At 44.0% G+C, this 22650-nt stretch overlaps 1 pseudogene; it reads left to right on the top strand.

Moving 5' to 3' along the window:
- Positions 1-14933: 14933 nt before the first annotated feature.
- Positions 14934-21642, top strand: LOC117071037 (annotated as a pseudogene).
- The last annotated feature ends 1008 nt before the right edge of the window (positions 21643-22650 follow it).

The following is a 22650-nucleotide window of genomic DNA, read 5'->3' as shown; positions in this document are numbered from 1 at the left end:
TTTTTAGCAGAGACAGGGTTTCACTGTGTTGACCAGACTGGTCTCGAACTCTTTACCTCAAGTGAGCCCCCACCTCGGCTTCCCGAAGTGCTGGGATTACAGGAGTGAGCCACCACACCTGGCAGTGCCTGGCTAATTTTTTAATTTTTTTGTAGAGATGGGTCTCCCTGTGTTGCCCAGGCTGGTTTTGAGCTCCTGGGTCCAAGTGATCCGCCCACCTTCACTTTCCAAAGTGCTGGGATTATAGGTGTGAGCCACTGCACCCTACCCCAAAGCAATTTTTAAATACTACACTATAAAATAAGCATAATAAGTCCAACAAAGTTCTGATTTTTCTCGCAATAACTACTTACGTTGTTTTAAGGAATCAGATGACTTCAGTAAACATCTCCTGAGGTGTGCCTGCTCTGCTGGTGCCCTAACTGCATGCCAATCTGGCTCTTGGGTAACCTGCTGTGAGGGAAGGAGGAGGCCTGCACGTGTCACCCCTGGCCAAAATTCCTGGCTCTCCCTTTTCATGGTTTGTTGGCGGTAACCAAGTAATATTTATAGGTGTGTAGCATTGTTCATGGTCTGTTGTGTTCAGGGAGAAGTAGTTGGATCAGGAAGGTGGTAGAGGCTTAAGGAAGTTTCCCCTGCATGCCAATGTATTTGCTATTTTGTCTTGGATGTAAATGCATTCTGAGTTTAGTCAGGGTATGAGGATACTTAGCACTAGGGAACTTCCACACAAGAGCCTGGTACTTGGCAGGGGATGAGACATAAATGATATGGGGCCCTTGTTCTTTGGCACTGAAATCAGGTGAAGAACTCATGATCCTTCTCAGAGGGAGCCTAAGCTGTATCCACCAGTGGAAACCATATGGAGACGTAGACCCTTTCCCCGCTATAGTCTAAGGTCTTGGGAATTGCTTAGGAAAAAGCAAAACAGAATCAGAGCTGCTAACAGATAGATTCATATTAGTGAGTAAGGATTTAGGAAGCTTATTCCTGAGCCCTTTCTTGTAAGCACTAAAATAAGGCCTTTCCCAGACTTCCTTTTAGAACCTCTATTATCTGGAGTAAAACCCCAGGGTGCTTGGATGAGTATTAGAAATTGAGATTTGTCTCTGAGGCTATTAGTGGGGAAGGGTACCACAAAAATATAGTTTCTGAAAGTTTTTCTTAGGTTTTTTTTTTGAGATAGGATCTTACTCTGTTATCCAGGATGGGGTACAGTGGCATGATTACGGCTCACTGCAGTCTGACCTCCTGGGCCCAAGCAATCCTCCTGCCTCAGCCTCCCATGTAGCTGGGATTACAGACACATGCTACCACACCTGGCTAATTTTTGTATTTTTAGTAGACACAGGATTTCGCCATGTTGGCCAGCTGGTCTCCAACTCCTGATCTCAGGTGATCCACCTGCCTCAGCTTCCCAAAGTGCTGGGATTATAGGTGTAAGCCACCATACCTGGCCTGGCCAGGTTTGTTTGTTTGTTTGTTTATTTATTTTGAAACAGAGTCTCGCTCTGTTGCCCAGGCTAGAGTGCAGTGGTGTGATCTTGGCTCACTGCAACCTCCGCCTCCTGGGTTCAAGTGATTCTCATGTCTCAGCCTCCCTAGTAACTGGGACTACAGGCACCTGTCACCACGTCTGGCTTATTTTTTGTATTATTTGTAGAGATGGGGTTTTGCCATATTGGCCAGGCTGGTCTTGAACTCCTGACCTCAAGTGATCCGCCCACCTTGGCCTCCCAAAGTGGTGGGATTACAGGCATGAGCCACCATGCTCAGTCTATTTTTTTCTTTTCTTTTTCCTTTTTTTTTTTTTGGAGATGTTGTCTTGCTCTGTTGCCAAGCTGGAGTGCAGTGGTGTGATCTCGACTCACTGCAATCTCCGCCTCCCAGGTTCAAGTGGTTCTCCTGCTTCAGCCTCCTGAATAGCTGGGATTACAGGCACATACCAGCACAGTTGGCTAATTTTTGTATTTTTAGTAGAGACAGGGTTTCACCATGTTAGCCAGGATGGTCTTGAACTCCTGACCTCATGATCCACGCGCCTCAGCCTCTCAAAGTGTTGGGATTATAGGCGTGAGCCACCGCGCTCGGCCACCCAGCCTATTTTTAAACACTGAAAGCAAATGAGAAACAGAGTGAGACGGATCACAAATAGAAGCCATGAGCAGAAAAAAAGGGGAGAAATTGGTCTGGAACATTTTTTCTTTGTTACCAGGTGTTAGCTGTCAGAGTCCAGTCCCATGACTGGATAAGCCACTTAGCTTGATTTAGGAATATTCATTATTTCTTATATCCCAGGGCTGTTCATAGGCTAACGTGTAGTGATTATTTTGCCAAAAACACTGATATTTTCAGAAAGTGAAGCAGATTAATGCATCACCCAATCTTTAAATGCTAATATTTGAAAATTGGGTCAGTTTGGAAGAGTGTGAGAAAAGAGGGAATGGGATGCCCCTGTACTCATTGATTGAAACTCAAGAGGCTAGGTGGAAATAGGTGAGGTTGACAGCACAGGTATGGGTTTTGCTAGAAATCTCAATGTACCTCATGAATAGAGAGCAGAGAAGCACACAGATAACACCGTCTCAATGTTGGCTCTTCCACCTTTCGGGGTCAGGTCCACCTCCACGTTGTCAGGGCACGAGGAAAGCACCTCACTGGATTTCAGGGCAGGAGGATGGGAGTCACAGAGTAAAGGGAAGAGGCTACACACAGAGCAGGAGCGGGGGCTATGGGAGTTAGGGAGGGAGGCAAGGGGGAATTTTCCCTTCACAAATGGCAAGGCGGAACACTAACACGAGGAACACGGTATATGCATGGTGCTGTCTGCAGTGACATCTTCTGGCCATTTGTGGAAGAAGTTTTCTCTGAGGCATCACCGATTCTTGAGAAGAGGAATTTAGGAAAGTTGAGTTGAGGATGTGCACTGAGACTGGATATGAAGTTGTGATTGTGGTGCATCACTTAACACAGTCCCAAGGGAAAGACCCCACTTTATCTGTGAGTGTTACTTTTCCTTCAGTGCCTGTTGCCGGTCAGCTCAGTGCATCCTGCTATTGAAATGACACCCGGACCGTCCTCTTCATTCCATCTTCACTGTCCCCACAGTAGTGCAGGCTGTGTTGTACCATGGTAGCTTCTTGGTACTTTTTGTTAGTGTTGTTTTGAGATGGAGTCTCGCTCTGTTGCCCAGGCTGGAGTGCAGTGGTGCAACCTCGGCTCACTGCAACCTCTGCTTCCCAGGTTCAAGTGATTCTCCTGCCTCAGCCTACCCAGTAGCTGGGATTACAGACACCCGCCACCACACTTAGCTAATTTTTGTATTTTTAGTAGAGATAGAGTTTCACCATGTTGACTAGGCTGGTCTTGAACTCCTGAACTCAGGCAATCCAACCTCCTAGGCCTCCCAAAGTGCTGGGATTACAGGCGCAAGCCCAGCAAAAATGAATTATTTTTAAAGTGAAACATAATATGAAACATAATACCTTCATGTGGTTTAAAAAAAAAAAAAACAAGCAGTCTAAAAAGGTTACAATTATACAATTAAATCTCTGTCCCTTTTTTTTTTTTTTTTTGAGAGAATTTCGCTCTTGTTGCCCAGGCTGGAGTGCAGTGGCGCGATCTGGACTTACTGCAACCTCCGCCTCCCGGGTTCAAGCAGTTCTCCTGCCTCAGCCTCCCAAGTAGCCAGGCATGTGCCACCATGCCTGGCTAAGTTTTGTATTTTTAGTAGAGACGGGGTTTTACCATGTTGGTCAGGCTGGTCTCAAGCTCCTGACCTCAGGTGATCCACTCACCTCGGTCTCCCAAAGTGCTGGGATTACAGGCTTGAGCCACCGTGCCCGGCTTAAATCTTTTCACTGAGGCTTCTGATAACACATTTTCATCATATCATTTCCTGTAACAGCCTCTGTTGACCTACCATGGCCTGCAGGAAACGGTCTGAATTCCTCAGCTGCATTTAAAGTCCTCCAGAGTCAGACTCCACCCTGCCCAGCCACTCCTCATCGCCATTTCCCCCCAGCACCAACACTTCATGCCAGCTGCTCTGGCCTCTCTCCTTCTTTCAGCTTCCTTGCCGGGCCCTACCCTTTCCAAAACTCCTTTTCTGTCTTCATCTTCTTGGAGCGCTCTGCCCTCTTCTAAATCCTTCTAGCTCTTACAGCTTGTCTTGAATATTGGGCCACATATTGTCTCATACTGCTTAGTTATTGCTTGTGTCATATTTTGATCCCTGGTTAAACATGGAATAGTGTTGGGTGGGGCAGGGGCGGCTGGGTGGGGAGGAGACATTCATTTCTTCTGTGTCTCCCTTACCCTGGGCTTCCCTTGCCATTGTTTCAGGCATGAGTATCCCCTTTGCTTCATACCTGTCCTAATTTTTCTTGGACCCTCCTCCTCCGTTAATACCTCACTTTGCATGCAATCGATTTCATCCTTTTCTATCTAGAAATTATCTCAAGAGGCCATAGGGTCCAGCTTCTGCTTTCAGGTGAGTAAGGTGTTACCATTCCCATTTTACAAAGGATGCGGACACTCTGAAATAAAGGCTATTGGGAGGATGGGGGCACATCAGAGCCACCATATCCCATCCTGTCCTAGAGGAATTGAACTTGAGTAGAAGTGAACAGATTATAAATAGACCTAGATAGTGTCCTCTTTCTTTTCTTTTCTGTTGCCTGAGAGTAATCTCTGGGGTGGAGCCCAGGGTAGTGGGGAAGGCTCCTTTTCAAACCTTCAGTTAAGGAGTTAAGGAGATAGGTGATGTCCTGGAGACTTGCTTAGTCCAGCTCCCCAGGGCAAGGGATCTAACAGGAAATTGGGGCAGAAGCTCTAGTTTAGAGGAATAGATGAGCATTTGCCTGGAGTATTCCCCATGTTAGAAATGCATGGGGGACATAGAATGGTGGGAAGGAAGCAGCATGAGAATGAGCGTTGTTGGTTGAAAGGCCATCTGACAAACTGATGCATACTCAGACCTCTCATTGAGGACTGCAAGGCTAACGGCCCATGGACATATGACTGGCTGGCCAGGTAGGGGTATGGTGGCTGAGGCTCACCTGCTGCCCTTCTGGGGTGCTGTTTAGTGGCTTTCAGAAGCAGAGGTAGTTTCAACAGCAACATTTCATAAGCTTAGGAGCTTGACCCAGTTTAACAGAGTATACATAAACAAATACAATCAATATTTAAATGGAAAGCCCATTGGTGTACAGAGAATGATGTATGCTTTGCAGTCTGACTAAGGCAACATCTGGAACAATTTATTTCCCAGGAAAGTTTCCCTTGAAGAGGAAACCCTAGGCAGTTTAGATCCAGGCAGACTTCACATCTTGGACTTTGAACTTCATTCAAATACGATTACAGATGAACATGTACTAAATTGTTTTATAAAAGTAGTACAGGAGGCCATTTGACGTATTGAGCATCAGGGCATCACTGCAGCTTTCCATTGTTAAAGGCCTTAACCTTCTCACTTTGTCTTTTTACTCTCAACATTGAGTCTCGATTTGTCAGGCTGGCTCAGCGACAAGACTGGAAATTAACAGAGGTATATGGGAGGGTTGTTGTCTGCAGGGTGTTGAACTGGAGCTAAAAATAGGTGGGGATTCCTGGGGCAGCCTCCTTCGTGGTCACAGGCACCACAAAAGGAAAACTCAGCAGGGAAATTTGCTTTCGAGCCCTGCCCACAAGGGAGGGTAAAAGCCCCCACCTCTGTCGCTCCCCACAGGAAAAGCTCAGGGTGACAGTGAGTTTAGTGCTTTCAAAATGTCAGGTCTCTCACAGACAAGCTGTCACCCCTTCCCGCCCCCAGACTTCTGATCAGAGGCTTTCCCTCTGGGTAAATTCACTTTCTTAGTTCAAGCTCAAATGTCTGTCCCTGACTGCCTGTAGCTATGTTTTGTCACAGGTCTGATTAAGATAAAGGGAATGTGAAATCTTGACGTAACAGGGTTAATATGGCGGGGGGGGGGGGCTCTAAAGCAGAAAAGCACTGTAGATAGGGAAAAAACCCATTAATTTGTCAAGCATTTATTAAGCTCTTTTTGTGGTGCCAGGTACTATGCTGGGATATGGAGCATAATAAAAATAATTTTTTATTTATAAAATAAAAATAAATATGGTTCCTGCTCTCAAGGCACTTCTAGGCTGGTGAGAAGACCAGCAGGTAAATGAGTGGTTCTAGTAGGGAGGGATCAGAGATGTGGCTGAGGCCTGAACAAAGTGGCCTGGGAGCATGAGGTGGGGGAAGTCACGCCACACTGAGAGGGATGGTCCAGGGCAGCTATTGAAAGACAAGTCAGAGTCAGGAGTGGGAAGAAGGATGTGCAGGCGGAGGATTAAGCCTGTGGTGGGGCTGGGAGGTGTGAAAGCAGCTTTACAGGGCTTGCTGTGTGGTAGAGGGCTGTGAGTAGGCAGGAGAGACACAGCACACAGCCATGTGGCCGAGCCGAGAAGCTGGGCCTACACCCTGAAAGTTGTGGTGGGTCACTGATCACGTGTATGCTTTAGAAGACAGTGTGGTAAATAAACTGGAGTAGGTTGGGCTTGAGGCTGGTGGCCAGTTAAAGACAGTGACTGGGCCGGGCGCGGTGGCTCAAGCCTGTAATCCCAGCACTTTGGGAGGCCGAGACGGGCGGATCACGAGGTCAGGAGATCAAGACCATCCTGGCTAACACGGTGAAACCCCGTCTCTACTAAAAATACAAAAACTAGCCGGGTGAGGTGGCGGGCGCCTGTAGTCCCAGCTACTCGGGAGGCTGAGGCAGGAGAATGGCGTAAACCCGGGAGGCGGAGCTTGCAGTGAGCTGAGATCCGGCCACTGCACTCCAGTCCGGGCGACAGAGCGAGACTCCGCCTCAAAAAAAAAAAAAAAAAAAAAAAAAAAAGACAGTGACTGGAGGCCAGGCGCAGTGACTCACGCCTGTAATCCCAGCACTTTGGGAGGCTGAGGCAGGTGAATTACCTGAGGTCAGGAGTTTGAGACCAGCCTGGCCAACATGGCGAAACCCCATCTCTACTAAATACAAAAAAATCAGCTGAATGTGGTGCCTGTAATCCTAGCCCCTTGGGAGACTGAGGCAGGAGAATCACTTGAACCCGGGAGGTGGAGGTTGCAGTGAGCCGAGATATAGCACCACTGCACTCCTGCACTCCAGCCTGGGCAACAGAGCAAGACTCTGTAAAAAAAAAAAAAAAAAAAAAAAAGACAGTGACTGGAAAGTGAGATGGCTACAGAGAGATCTAAGAACAAGGATTTCGAGGTCTGAGTGACTGATTAGATGTGAAGGAGACAGGGAAGAATTTAGGAGCTCTGTTTCTGACTTTGGTTACTTAATGGAAAAACAGGAGGAAAAGCAGGTTGAGGGGAAGATGATGGGCTCCATCTTGGATGTATTAATTTCAGGATCCTGGTAGATACAAACAGCCAATTTAATGTGGAGAGTTCTAAAAGCATGCAATATATTGGAAGTCATTGGCTTATGTGAGAAATGGACAAAGCCACCCAGGAATTGTGTGTAGAAGTCCAAACACCAAGACTGGGAACATCCAAAGAGGTGAGCTTGGCTGAGAAGCCAACCAAGGAAACTGAGGAAAAGCAGAAGAGAGGGCTGTACTTCCTGTGAGATGAACAAGAAAGCGGCCTTTGTAAACAAAGTGCCAAGTATGGCAAGATTGTGTGTCTATAGGAAACTACATAGATATGCTAAAGCTCATGAATTCAGGCTAACTTGAGAAGAAAAAGGCCAGACTGAAAGAAAAGAAAGGTTTATTTAAGATATGATATTTGGCTGGCCGCGGTGGCTTACGCCTGTAATCCCAGCACTTTGGGAGGCCGAGACGGGCGGATCACGAGGTCAGGAGATCGAGATCATCCTGGCTAACATGGTGAAACCCCGTCTCTACTAAAATACAAAAAACAATTAGCCGGGTGTAGTGGCAGGCGCCTGTAGTCCCAGGTACTCAGGAGGCTGAGGCAGGAGAATGGCATGAACCCGGGAGGCGGAGCTTGCAGTGAGCTGAGATCGGGCCACTGCACTCCAGCCTGGGCAACAGAGCAAGACTCTGTCTCAAAATAAACAAATAAACAAATAAATAAAAGATACGATATTTAATTACTTTTAAATACACAATTACAAGACTAACTAAAGGGCTCCTTCAGGGCTGTGATTCAAAGATTTACAATTATTTCATTAAAAGCACATAATGAAAACCATGGCATCTCTTTCATTTTATCAGTAAACAGATAGAAGTTGATGAAGTTAAGTGATGTGTTCAAGGTCACACAATTAAACAAATTGTACTAAAACCCAGATCTCTAGATACTGAGCCTGGTGCTCCTTCCTCTATATGAGTGGTTGGTTCTGAGACTTTGGCTTGTATTAGAGTCACCTGAAGGGTTTGTTAAACCACAGCTTGCTGGGCCCACCCCAGAAATTTTTATTCAGTAAATCTGGGTTGGGGCTTGAGAATGCATTTCTTACCAGTTGCAGGTTACCTATTGCTTCTGGCTCAGGACCGCATTGAGGACCACTGCTCTGTATAAGCCTCTTTATCTCTAACACTTAAAATACTCAGGTTGCTTAATCATTTTCTCAGAAACCCTCCTTATATTATTAGTTTACTTAAAAAGAATATTTTCTTCATGCAAACAGTCTCCTTGAACTTTATTCCTTCAAAAAACTCAAGCTGTTCTAGATAGACACTGTTCTGGGCATTAAAGATATAGTAAAATACTTTGCCCTCAGAGGCCAGACACAGTGGCTCACACCTGTAATCCCTAATTCCAACATTTTGGGAGGCCAAGGCAGGAGGATTGCTTGAGCCCAGGAATCTGAGACCAGCCTGGGCAACATGGCGAAAACCCATCCCAAAATAAAAATATAAATAATACAAAAATTAGCCAGGTGTGGTGGCTTGCACCTATAGTCCCAGCTACTTGGGAGGCTGAGGTATAAGAATCACCTGAGCTGAAGAGGTCGAGGCTGCAGTGAGCCGAGATCGCACCACTGCACTCCAGCCTGGGTGACAGAGTAAGACTTTGTCTCCAAAAAAAAAAAAGAGAGAAGGAACAAAAACCTCTGTCCTCAGAGAGTTTACCTTGTGCAGGAGATACAAATAACACAAAATAAAAGAATATAATATGTTAGTGAGAGTGCTAAGGAGGAAAAAAGAAATCAAGGAAAAGTATAGAAATGTAGGAAAGGAGAGGATGTTGACATTTTAGGTAGGGGGACCAGAATAGACAAGAAGGCAACCATGAAGTAAATACCTTTTTTTTTTTTTTTGGAGACCAGGCCTCACTCTGTTTCCCAGGCTAGAGTGCAATTAGGCGATCTCGGCTCACTGCAGCCTTGACCTCTTGGGCTCAAGCGATCCTCCTACCTCAGCTCCCCAAGTAGCTGAGACTGTTACAGGCATGCACTTGCACGCCTGGCTAATTTTTTTTTTTTTTTTGTATATTTAGTAGAGACGGTGTCTCACCACGGTGCCCGGGGTGGTCTTGAACTTCAGGGCTCAGACAATCCACCTACCTTGGCCTCCTAAAGTGCTGGGCATATAAGTGTGAGCCACCATGCCTGGCTGAAGTGAAGACCTGAATGAAGAGCATGAGCTATGTAGCTGTCCAGGAGGGAGGGGCCAGGTGGTCTTCAGTGAGTGCAGAGGCCTGGAGAAGGACGCACCCTCAGGGACAGCAGCAGGGAGTCATTCTGGGGGAAGTCGTGTGACTCACAGGAGTAGTAGGAAATGAAATCAGAGGTAACAGAATGCCAGATCAATGCTGGGACCTTAGGAACTGATTTTGACAATATTGAGTAAATTCCCCTAGAAAATATCACTCTATTTCTCTTGCTTTAAAACATACTTTTGAGGGAACTTTAGGTCCCAGCCTTGAGTGGGCCCCAGGAGCTCCCAACCCTAAAGGGTATAGAAGTTCCCTCCACAGAGTGGCTGATCAGTGTGCCAAGTTGCTTGTTTTCCCAAAGCAACAGAGTACAGACCCATATGGAGAGACATATATGGAAGGAAATAGGTTTCTTTGGCCACCTTTCATGTATAAATGTGCCCTACCCCATCCTCCCCCAACCCACACCCCAACTCCTATCTTCAGCTTCACTAAATTCCAGGTGAATTGCCCTGGCAATGTCTACCACATTTTTTCTGTATTATGAATTTCATCGTCTACACTTCTGGGAAAAATTAACCCCACCCTTATGAGTTGTGAGCTGTGGCTCAGACCTTCGGTTCTTTTTATTGTCAAGCTTTTGGGTCTTGGCCCACACACAACCACCTGCAATGGTGAAAAAACCTCATTAATACATTAAAGGACTTTTTGTCATCCTGGAAGGTTACTACACTTATATTCGAACAAATAGAAATCTTCAAAGTATCATAGTTGCCACAGTCAAAGGCAGATTACTAGGCTGAATAGATCATTGGTCTAAGAAAGTTGTGGAAAAAAATCATGTCCCGTGCAGCAACACAGATGCAGCTGGAGGTCATTATCCTAAGTGAATTAGTGCAGGAACAGAAAACCAGATGTTGCGTGTTATCACTTATAAGTGGGAACTAAACACTGGGTCACATGGACATAAAGATGGGAACGGTAGACACTGAGGACTACAGAAGGGAGAAGGGAGGGAGCAGGGAGGGAGCAGGGGAAAAGACTGAAAAACTAGCTCCTGGGTACTTTGCTCACTACCTGGGTGACAGGTTCCATTAAACGCCAAACCTCAGCATCACTTGATACACCCTTGTCACAAATGTGCACATGTACCCCCTGAATCTACTACTTGACTATGTTGTCTTGGAACCTGGAGCTAGGTCCTGCAAAAAAAACTTGGGACTATAAAGATGCAGTCCTGAACTCTTAAGAGATTATATTCTAAAATAAAATGTCTTAGACCTCTGAGGATGTAGGGGTATTTATGAATATTAATGTTTTCCTATTGGTACGTGAGAAATATTTTCTAGCAGAACAACTACAAAAAAATGCAAGCCTCCCTCACATTTTGGTTTTAAGCCTTCAGAGACTACATTTATTATCTTGAACAGAATGTAATTTTGAAGTCATATTGGCAAATTGTCAAGTTATCTGTGGGTACAAATTATAAAATATTGGATATAAAGCCAGACCAGACCCAGTGGCTCTGGCCGAGCATGGTGGCTCACACCTGTAATCCCAGCACTTTGGGAGGCCAAGGCGGGTGGATCACTTGAGGTCAGGAGTTCAAGGTCAACCTGGCGAACATGGTGAAACCCCGTCTCTACTAAAAATACAAAAATTAGCCAGGCATGGTGGTGCTCTCTTGTAATCCCAGCTACTTAGGAGGCTGAGGCTGGAGAATCGCTTGAACCTGGGAGGCGGAGGTTGCAGTGAGTCCAGATAGTGCCAGTGCACTCCAGCCTGGGTGGCAGAGGAATATACCATCTCAAAAACAAAACACAACACAACACATGAGTTTTCATTGACGACTTTTTTCTTTCCAGACTTGAACTGGCTCTTGGGGGCCCACATGGAGTAGAGGGTGACTTTCTGTAGGGGACTTCCAACCTCTCTAGAGCAGGGAGTAACACATCACATGTGGGTTACTTCAAGATCCTAGCTGCTTCTGCTCCTAGGATCTGACAGCTGTTTGGGACAGGGACACTTTTTGCTGTTATTGATCTCTAAACTCAGACTGTAAGAGCTAGAAGTGACCTTTAAGGTCATTTAATCCAACTGTTCCTTTTACACTTAAAGCAAGTCTTTTAACATCCTTGCCAAGGGCTCCAGCAATTTTGGTCAAACACTTCTATCTAGTGTTTACACTTAGGAATAATCTTAGGTGAGAACAAAGATCCCGATTCCATTTACTGAGGAAGGCTTTTGTGCAGGAGGTAAGTTTTGGTGTGGTTAATGTATTCAATTTAAATGTAATTCAGTTCAATTAAAAAAGATGAAAAGGAAACTTGACTAATGCTTTTTTTATGTCAAATGAAACAATATTGTGGATGAATAATCAAGAATATTTCTTTGGAATACAGATAAATGGTAAACACTAATCCTAAATATCCATCATATTTGCCATCATAATTTAAAAAATCCGAAATGCCAGACCACAATAGCAAAATGCTTAATAGTGCTGCCAACCCCAGTAAGCCATCATGCCTTGTTTCCACCAACACAAACAGATTTTATGGCCCAGTCTTTACATGAATCACTCTGTGAAAACGATAGCAAATGTAATAACCCCAGACAGCTGCAATTATCTAAATGTCTCCCTATTAGCCATTTGAATGGCTGAAGCCTTATAATCAAATTAGAGTGAATGCTAATTGAAATCTAATAGAGCTTACATCCATGTGATTAGATATCAGAATTTGATTCCAATATTGTTAAATTACAGACAGGGCCCATCAAGTCACACTAAAATGCGGTAACCTCAATGACAAAAGGAGACGGATTCTTTCAATAAAGAGATCAAGCTGGAACCGGTTTGTATGGTGTTACCGCCACCTCCTGGGACTTAGTGGAACTGCAGAGACAATTTTTCCTTGGACGCGGGCACAACTATTTTCTTTCCCCTTTTTCCCCTTTCCTTTTTCCTTTCCTTTCCCTTCCTTTTTCCTTTCCCTTCCTTTTTCCTTTCCTTTCCTTTTTCCTTTCCTTTCTCCTCCCCTCCCCTGCCCTCCCCTCTCCTTTTTCCTTTCCTTTCCTTTTTTGACTGAGTCTCGCTCTGTTGCCAGACTGGAGTGCAGTGGCGCGACCTCAGCTCACTGCAACCTCCCCCTCCCTGGTTCAAGCGATTCTCCTGCCTCAGCCTACTGAGTAGCTGGGACTCCAGGCGCCCGCCACCACACCTGGCTAATTTTTGTATTTTTAGTAGAGACGGGGTTTCACCATGTTGCCAGGATGGTCTCCATCTCCTGACCTCGTGATCCACCCGCCTTGGCCTCCCAAAGTGCTGGGATTATAGGTGTGAGCCACCGCGCCCAGTCTTTTCTTTCTTTTTGAGACAGAGTATCCTTCTGTTGCCCAGGCTGGAGTGCACTGGTGTGATCACAGGTCATTGCAGCCTCAACCTCCTGAGCTCAAGCAATCCTCCCATCTCAGCCTCATGAGTATCTGGGACTGCAGGTGTGTGCAACTACACCCAGCTAATTTTTGCGTTTTTCATAGAGACAGGGTCTCACTGTGTTGCACAGGCTGGTCTCAAACTCCTGGACACAAGCGATCCATCTACCTTGGCCTTCCAAAGTGCTGGGATTACAGGCGTGAACTACTGCACCTGGCCTACATAGAAATTTAAATATTTGCATATTGGATTTGGCCCAAAATTAGCCTATTTATTTATTTATTTATTTAGTTTTTTGAGATGGAGACTCACTCTGTCGCCCAAGCTGGAGTGCAGGGGTATGATCTCCACTCACTTCCACCTCTGCCTCCTGGGTTCAATCGATTCTCTTGCCTCAGCCTCCTGAGTAGCTGGGACTACAGGCACACGCCACCATGCTCCGCTAATTTTTGTATTTTTAGTAGAGACGAGGTTTTACCATGTTGGCCAGGATAGTCTTGATCTCACGGCCTCGTGATCTACCCGCCTTGGCCTCCCAAAGTGCTGAAATTACAGGCGTGAGCCACCGTGGCCAGCCAGCCTGATTTTTTAAAATTATAATTTCCTTTTTTACATTTTTTTATTTCAATAGTTTTTGGGGTACAGGAGGTTTTTGGTTACATGGATAAGTTCTTTGGTGGTGATTTCTGAGGTTTTATTGTACCTGTCACCTGAGCAGTGTACACTGTACCCAATATGCAGTCTTCCATCCTTCATTGGCCTCCCAGCCTTCCCCTACAAGTCCCTGAAGTTCATTGCATCATTCTTGTGCCTTTGTGCCCTCATACTTTAGCTCATACTTATAAGTGAGAACATAAATTATAATTTTCTTTACTCCAGTGTGTGTTCCTGAACCATGCTGAATTGTTAATAAGGCAAGAATATAAACATATAAATGAAAAAGTTTGAATAAAACTTATAGGAAAAGCAAAGAAATATGATTTGAAACATTTAGCAAGGGTTAAATACATCTGAAGTGATAAAAAGCTTACTTCTATGCCAGCATTATGGCTAGTGACAGGCAGAACAATGCTGTCCCCCGCCCCCACTGCCTGCCCCCAGATAGATGTCTTAGTCCTAATTCTTAGAATTTGTGATTATGGGCCGGGCGCGGTGGCTCAAGCCTGTAATCCTAGCACTTTGGGAGGCCGAGACGGGCGGATCATGAGGTCAGGAGATGGAGACCATCCTGGCTAACACGGTGAAACCCCGTCTCTACTAAAAAATACAAAAAACTAGCCGGGCGAGGTGGCGGGCGCCTGTAGTCCCAGCTACTCGGGAGGCTGAGGCAGGAGAATGGCATGAACCCAGGAGGCAGAGCTTGCAGTGAGCTGAGATCCGGCCACTGCACTCCAGCCTGGGCGACAGAGCGAGACTCCGTCTCAAAAAAAAAAAAAAAAAAAAAAAAGAATTTGTGATTATGTTAGGTTATATGGCAAAAGGGAATTTAGGCTGCAGATAGAATTAAGGATGTTAATCAGATGACCTTGAGATAGGGAGATTAGCCTGTCTTATCCAAGTGGGCCCAGTGTAACCATAAGAGTACTTATAAACAGAGGAGGAAGGCAGAAAAGAAACAGGGAAATGGCAATGTGAAAAAGACATGGCCTGATGTTACTGGCTTTGAAGGTGGAGGGATGAGGCCACAAGCCAAGCGATGCTGGAAAAAGATCAGGAAATCGAGTCTTCTCTAGAGCCCCAGAAGGAGCACAGTTCTGCTGCTCCCTTGGTTTCAGCCCAGTGAGATTCATTTTGGACTTCTGACCTTCAGAATTGTTACATAATACATTCGTATTGTTTAAGCCACTAAATTTGTAGTAATTTGTTATGGCAGCAATGGGAAAACTTATACATGGATTGACAGAAGGGAAGCTGAAAGTGAAGAGGCAAGTAAAGATCAAGGCACTGTTACATATGGGCAAAGCAGTAGACATGGAATCAGAAATTCCCTGCTCTGCCAGTTACTGTTAGTACCTCTGTAACTTAGATAAGTTGCTTAACCTCTTTGTGTCTCAATACTTTTATCTGTATAAAGGGCTGATACTTCCTCAGATGGCTGTTGTGAGGAGGAAATGAGTTGATGTGAACCCTTACCACATAGCCTTTGGAGAGCCCTAACACATGTGCACTGCTGTTGCTGCTGCCACTTACTATCACTATGACTGCCACAGGGTTAATGGTGGTTTTTTGTTGTTGTTTAATAAGTAGGTGTTTATTTACAAAATTATGTGTACCATATATACATAATTCAGACAAAATTCACAAGTGAAGGATTACAGATTAAAATTACATTAGATTTTTGCATGTAACAAGGTTTTATTTAGCACATTCAATTAAACCCATGCCTCTGTAATCACATTGCATTTTTGGTGGTTCCTGCACAGTAGATGACAGGCCTTGGCTTACAGAAGTGAAAACAGACTATCTCAGTGTAAGCAATTATTCTTAAAACTTTGACAACTTTGGCTGTAGGTTAGTAAAATTAAATTTGCTTATTAATCATGACTATTGGGTACCAATTTAGGGTGTCACTCTTTTATTAAGTTTTTGGAATGGGTCAGAATATGCAGAACTACACAATATTAAACATGGTGCTAGGCCAAGTGTGGTGGCTCACATCTGTAATCCCATCACTTTGGGAGGCCGAGGTGGGAGGATCACTTGAGGCCAGGAGTTCAAGACCAGTCTGGCAAACATGGAGAAACCCTGTCTGTACTAAAAATACAAAAATTAGCTGGGTGTTGTGGAGGACACCTATATTCCCAGCTACTCAGGAGGCTGAGACAGGAGAATTGCTTGACGCTGGAAGGCTGAGGCAGCAGTGAGACGAGACTGTGCCACTGCATTTCAGCTTGGGAAACAGGGTGAGACTCTGTCTCAAAAAAAAAAAAAAAAAAAAAAAAATGGTGCTAGTGTTTGCAATTGAGAATCTTCTCAATGCAAATTTTTTAGTTGATAGTTCTAATTAAAAGTGTCAGTTTTCATATTCTATATATAATTCCTAGAATTATACATCATTTAAACTTTTTATTTTGAAAAAAAATTTATGTTCATAAGAGGTTGCAAAATAGTATAGAGAGTTCCCTATATCCTTCACCCATCTTTCTTCAGTGCTAATATTATCAAACCCGGCAAAATGATGCTGGTACAATGTTAATCATAACTACAGATCTTATTCAGATTTCACAGTTCTTACATAACTTTTTTTCAGTATACAAGTTCTATGAAATTCTATCTCATATATAGGGTTGTGTAACCACTACCATGATCAGGATACAGAATTGTGCTATCATCACCAATAAACTCCTTGTATTACCCCTCATAGTCACACTGTCCCCTGTCCCTAAGCCCTGGCACTGACTGATCCATTTGCCATCATTATAATTTTGTCATTTTGAGAATGTTACATAAATGGAATTATATAATATTTCAACTTTTGAGATTGGCTTTTTTCACTCAGTGTAATGCCTTTGAAATCTATCCACGTTGCTATATGTGTTAATAGTTTGTTCCTTCTTATTAATGAGTAGTGCACCATTATATGGGGGTACCAGTTTATCCATTCAACTGTTGAAGAATAATTGTTTACAGTTTTGGGCTCTTACAAATGAAACTGCTATAAATATTCATGTACAGGTTTTTGTGTGAACATAAGCTCTTTTCTTTTCTTTTCTGAGACGGAGTCTTGCTCTGTTGCCCAGGCTGGCGTGCCGTGGTGCCATCTTGGCTCTCTGCTACCTCCGCCTCCCAGGTTCAAGCAATTCTCTGCCTCAGCCTCCTGAGTAGCTGGGATTACAGGAGTCTGCCACCATGCTTGTCTAATTTTTTTGTATTTTTAGTAGAGACATGGTTTCACCATCTTGGTCAGGCTGGTCTTGAACTCCTGACCTGGTGATCCACCCACCTTGGCTCCCAAAGTGCTGAAATTATGGGCCTGAGCCACTGCGCCCAGCCCATAAGCTTCATTTCTTTAGATAAAAGCCCAGTTTTGTAAGGTTTTAGGAGTTAAGATCATTGGTGTTAAAATACTTTGTAAATGGCAATGCTTACTTCAGATTTAAGGTGGGTTACTCTGAGATATATTAAGAATGATAAATAGTGACAAAAGGCTGAAACATTTGGGGAGAATACGTGGTAAGAGTTGGTAGCAAAGGGAACCCAGTTTTGAGTGTTTTACTTTGTAGAAAATAAAATGCTGTTAATGGAAAATGTGAGACTTAAGGGCAGCCTTTTATACAGTGGAAATGTGGGATTGAACTAAAAACAAAAGACTGAAATATCTTGGTACATTGGCAGTGCACCAGCCGCTGAAGGATGTACACAATTAGTGGAGAGAATATTAATAGGAAGAAAGATGAACAGAGACAGAAAGGCAGATTCATTCATTCATCTAGCAAATATTTATTGGGCTCCTACCTAGTGGCCATGCATTGTTGTTGAGCCTAGACACACCCAGGAACAAGTCTCTGTGTTATGAAGCTTATATTCTAGATAGAGTGAAAGACAGTAAACAAGGTAATATATAAGATAATGTCAGATAGTGATAAATAGTATGTACAAATATAAAATAGGGAAAGGAACTGGAGAGAGATTGGAGATGCTATTTTAGACTATATCGTCAGGAAGGCCTCCGTGTGGAGGTGATAGTTTTAGAAGTTTCTGGGGAGCTGAGATCATAGGAAGATAAGAATTGAGCCAAGACTTGGTTCACAGGAAGTTGTTGGAAGACAACATAGGAAATTATGACATCTGAACATAAACAAGACCAAATGCACAAAATGTAAGGACAAATATTAAAGTACATTAAGATGCAAATTTCTCTATGACAACAGTTACCTAAAAAAAAAGTTAAGCTGTAGACTTTGGTGCTTTTTTTTTTTGAGATGGAGTTTTGCTCATGTTGCCCAGGCTGGAGCATAATAGCGCAATCACTGCAACCTCTGCCTCCCGGGTTCAAGCGATTCTCCTGCCTCAACCTCCTGAGTGAGTAGGTGGGATTATAGGCATGTGCCAGCATGCCCAGCTAATTTTGTATTTTTAGTAGAGACGGGGTTTCATTGTGTTGGCCAAGCTGGTCTCAAACTCCTGACCTCAGGTGATCCACCCGCCTTGGCCTCCCAAAGTGTGGGGATTATAGGCTTGAGCCAATGTGCCGGGCCAAGACTTTGAAATGATATTTAGGAGTGTAAATTAGCACAGTCAATTTCAAGACAATTTGTTATATACATTCATAGGAAGAAGGAAATTTTTGTTTTTGGGGGTCAGGGACCAAGTCATTATCAGGGTATGTTGCAATTCTTTTACTTTACATAACTGTGTCTTTCTGTGTTCTACAGAAAAACAGCTTGAAAATGGGGTACTATGCAAATGTCAGTATTGTTATTATTGATGATTTTGTGACTCCTACTGTGCCTTTCATGCACTATGATGATAAAATGTATCCATTCTCTAAAGAAAGGCACTACGGCTGCAGTGAACCATGGTCATGCCACTTCACTCCAGCCTGGGCAACAGAGAAAGACCCTGTCCCAAATAAAGCAAAACAAAACAAAAACAAAACACTATCCTTATCCTGTTTATTTTCTTTTGTCAATATAGGCAGATAATAATGTTCAAGTTTTCTTGGAAGATCGGGGAAAAAAAATAGTGAAATAGATCATCTTCATTCCTGCATTATTTGTGTGCAGAGAGGGATGTTCCCATTCTACCATCCTCTGCAGCTTTTCTCTAGACAGGATGGATGATCCCACATTTCTACTAACTCTCTCTCTTTTCCAGGGTAGGAGGGTAAGGCAGGGCATTGGAAAGGGGTGAGCTTTAGGTCAGTTTTAATAAAACACAGTATTATAGATACAATGGAAGCCCCTTTTGAAGCTCTTTGCAATCTCAATTCCCTTACTCCTTTGCCAATATGTATTCTTCCTATATTTTCATACTTTTGGTACATATGAATGTATCTGTAAATAATGGATATAATACTATTATTAAATCTTACATAAATGGCATCTTAAATGTATCCTTTTGCAAATTACTTTTCCACTCACCATTATGATTTGAGATTTACTCATATGGATTCATGTTGTTCATTCACATAACTTCATTGCTATATTCTACATTTATTCATCCATTTCCTTACCGGTGATAGACAATACTATGGCGAACATTTTTTGTATGTGTCCCCTCAGGCACATATATGATGGTTTCTTCAGGGCAGTGATACTCAAAGTGTGGTGCATGAACCAGCAGCATCAGTATGACCTGGAAGTTGTTAGAAATGTAAATTCTTGGGCTTTAACCCAGGCTTACAAAATCAGAAACTGGGGTGGGGTGGGGTGGGGACTAACAAACTATTTTAATAAGTTCTCCAGTGATTCTGATGCACACTAAAGTTTGAGAATTACTGTTCTTGCTATAATTTTACAAAATTGCTGGGTTATAGGATATGTGTATTTACACATTTATGAGATTTAGACAAATTGTCTTTAAAGTGATTGTGCTAATTTACACTCTTTTTAAAAAAAAAAAAACTTCAGTAATGTTTTTGTTACTTTAATACATTGAATATTAATTTATTAAGCTGAAGTAACATCTCATCTGTCCATACAGGCAGCCCTTGAAGACATTTTATTTTATTTTATTATTTTTTTTTAAGATGAAGTCTCGATCTGTCGCCCAGGCTGGAGTGCAGTGGTGCAATCTCAGCTCACTGCAGCCTCCACCTCCCGGGCTCACGCCATTCTCCTGCCTCAGCCTCCCGAGTAGCTGGGACTACAGGCGCCCGCCACCATGCCCGGCTAATTTTTTTCTGTTTTTAGTAGAGACGGGGTTTCACCGTGTTAGCCAGGATGGTCTGGATCTCCTGACCTTGTAATTCGCCCGCCTCGGCCTCCCAAAGTGCTGGGATTACAGGTGTGAGTCACTGCGCCCGGCCAATTTACAATCTTAAATATAATTTCTGGGCCGGGCGCAGTGGCTCACGCCTGTAATCCCAGCACTTTGGGAGGCTGAGACGGGCGGATCACGAGGTCAGGAGATCCAGACCATCCTGGCTAACACGGTGAAACCCCGTCTCTACTAAAAAATACAAAAAATTAGCTGGACGCCGTGGCGGGCGCCTGTAGTCTCAGCTACACGGGAGGCTGAGGCAGGAGAATGGCGTGAGCCCGGGAGGCGGAGCTTGCAGTGAGCTGAGATCCCGCTACTGCACTCCAGCCTGGGCGACAGAGCGAGACTCTGTCTCAAAAAAAAAAAAAAAAAAAAAAAATATATATATATATATATACACACACACACACGTAATTTCTGTCTATAGATTTTAACTTTTTAAAAAAGTGGTGGGGAAATGGCGGCTTCAGGAGACAGAGGGACTTTGGGCTGCGGAGGCAGCACAGAGGAAGCATTTATGACCTTCTACAGTGAGGAATAAAAAACAGCATATAGCATAGAGGATATTCATTACAACTAGCATTCCAATTCTTTTTTTTTTTTTTTTTTTTTTTTTGAGACGGAGTCTTGCTCTGTCGCCCAGGCTGGAGTGCAGTGGCCGGATCTCAGCTCACTGCAAGCTCCGCCTCCCGGGTTTACGCCATTCTCTCGCCTCAGCCTCCCGAGTAGCTGGGACTACAGGCGCCGCCACCTCCCCCGGCTAGTTTTTTATAGTTTTTAGTAGAGACGGGGTTTCACCGTGTTAGCCAGGATGGTCTCGATCTCCTGACCTTGTGATCCGCCCACCTCGGCCTCCCAAAGTGCTGGGATTACAGGCTTGAGCCACCGTGCCCGGCCTAGCATTCCAATTCTAACAGTCACACCAAGGATGTTTTCCTGGGACTGTCTGGTGCTTGTTCTCCCTGGCATTATCTTCAGGTGAAACAAATAGAGAAGAAAGACTTGGTTCTAACATCCAAAAATCAGACTGAAAGACTGACCCGTCCTAGTTCCTCTTACTTCAATTTGAACCCATTTGAGGTTCTTCAGATAGATCTTGATGTTACAGATGAAGAAATAAAAACGAGGTTTCGGCAGTTATCCATCTTGGTGTAGCCTGACAAAAATCAAGATGATGCTGACAGAGCACAAAAGGCTTTTGAAGCTGTGGACAAAGCTTACAAGTTGCTACTGGATCAGGAGCAAAAGAAGAGGGCCCTGGATGTCATTCAGGCAGGAAAAGAATATGTGGAACACACTGTGAAAGCGTGAGAAAAACAATTAAAGAAGGAAGGAAAACCTACGATTGTAGAGGAGGGTGATCCTGAGCTGTTCAAACAAGCCATATATAAACAGACAATGAAACTCTTTGCTCAGCTGGAAATTAAAAGGAAAGAGAGAAGCCAAAGAGATGCATGAAAGGAAACGACAAAGGGAAGAAGAGATTGAAGCTCAAGAAAAAGCCAAACGAGAAAGAGAGTGGCAGAAAAACTTTGAGGGAAGTCGAGATGGTCGTGTGGACAGCTGGCGAAACTGCCAAGCCAATACAAAGGGGAAGAAAGAGAAGAAAAATCGGACCTTCCTGAGACCACCGAAAGTAAAAATGGCGCAGCGTGAGTGAGTACCCAGGGTCCCAGGCACAGAACCTTCCCCCTGCTATCTCCCTTCCTGCTTTGAAGGACTCATTCTTTCTTCCCACTGCCACCTCTGCATAGAGTAGTATTTGCTTTTTAGTCCATTTCGTTTTCAATACAATTTAATATCGATTGGAGTAATTCTTTTGTACACTGAAATGAGGGGATTGGTTTAAAAGAAGACCTTCCACTCTCCCTGCCCCTAGAACAACCAGGATTGGAAGGTGCCACCATTGGTGCTGCCTTCTCTTCCCACAGCCTGTAACTCAATGTTTTGTACTTCAGTGAATTGTGCTGGTTAGAAACTTCGTGGATAGTTTGTGGAAATCATCCAATTAAACATATTGCTTAAAATGGTGTTGCTGCGACTTCAGAGACAGGCCTGGAAGGGGCATTTTGGAAGCCCCTTGGCTTCAGTTGCTCACTTCTGGGTGTGCTCCCTTCGAAGGCCCAGATAAGACAGGGAACACCTGTGGGCACACAGAGCAGGCACCTGATGCCCTGATGCTCTGTGGTGTTTGGCATGTGCCCCCATCTACTGACCAATCAGCATGGCATGAGGCCCCCACCATCCAAATCTTTCACTTTCCAAAGAGCTAGCTGTCTTCCACCCAGTACCACGGTGTCCTAGCCTGTCTGTATTTGTTAGTGGTAATATTCTTTATGTATAATAAATTTTTATAACCACCCCCACAAAAAAGTGGTAACTATTGTCATAGAGAAGCTTTACTTTTTGTTGTTTTTAAATAATTTCAGCTTTTATTTTAGATTCAGGGAGTGCATGTGCAGGTTTGTTACATGCATACATTGCTTGATGTCGAGGTGTGGAGTACAAATGATCTTGTCACCCTGGATAGTGAGTATAGTAGCCAGTAGGTAGTTTTTCAATTCTTGCCCCATTCCCTCCTGCTGGTCTAGTAGTCCCCATATTTATTGTTTCCATCTTCATTTCCATGAGTTCCTAATGTTTAACTCCCACTTACAAGTGAGAACAT

This window comes from Trachypithecus francoisi, unplaced genomic scaffold (genome assembly GCF_009764315.1).
Source record: "Trachypithecus francoisi isolate TF-2019V2 unplaced genomic scaffold, Tfra_2.0 Lachesis_group3, whole genome shotgun sequence".
NCBI lineage: Eukaryota > Metazoa > Chordata > Mammalia > Primates > Cercopithecidae > Trachypithecus > Trachypithecus francoisi.
This window is presented reverse-complemented; position numbering and strand designations above follow the sequence as displayed.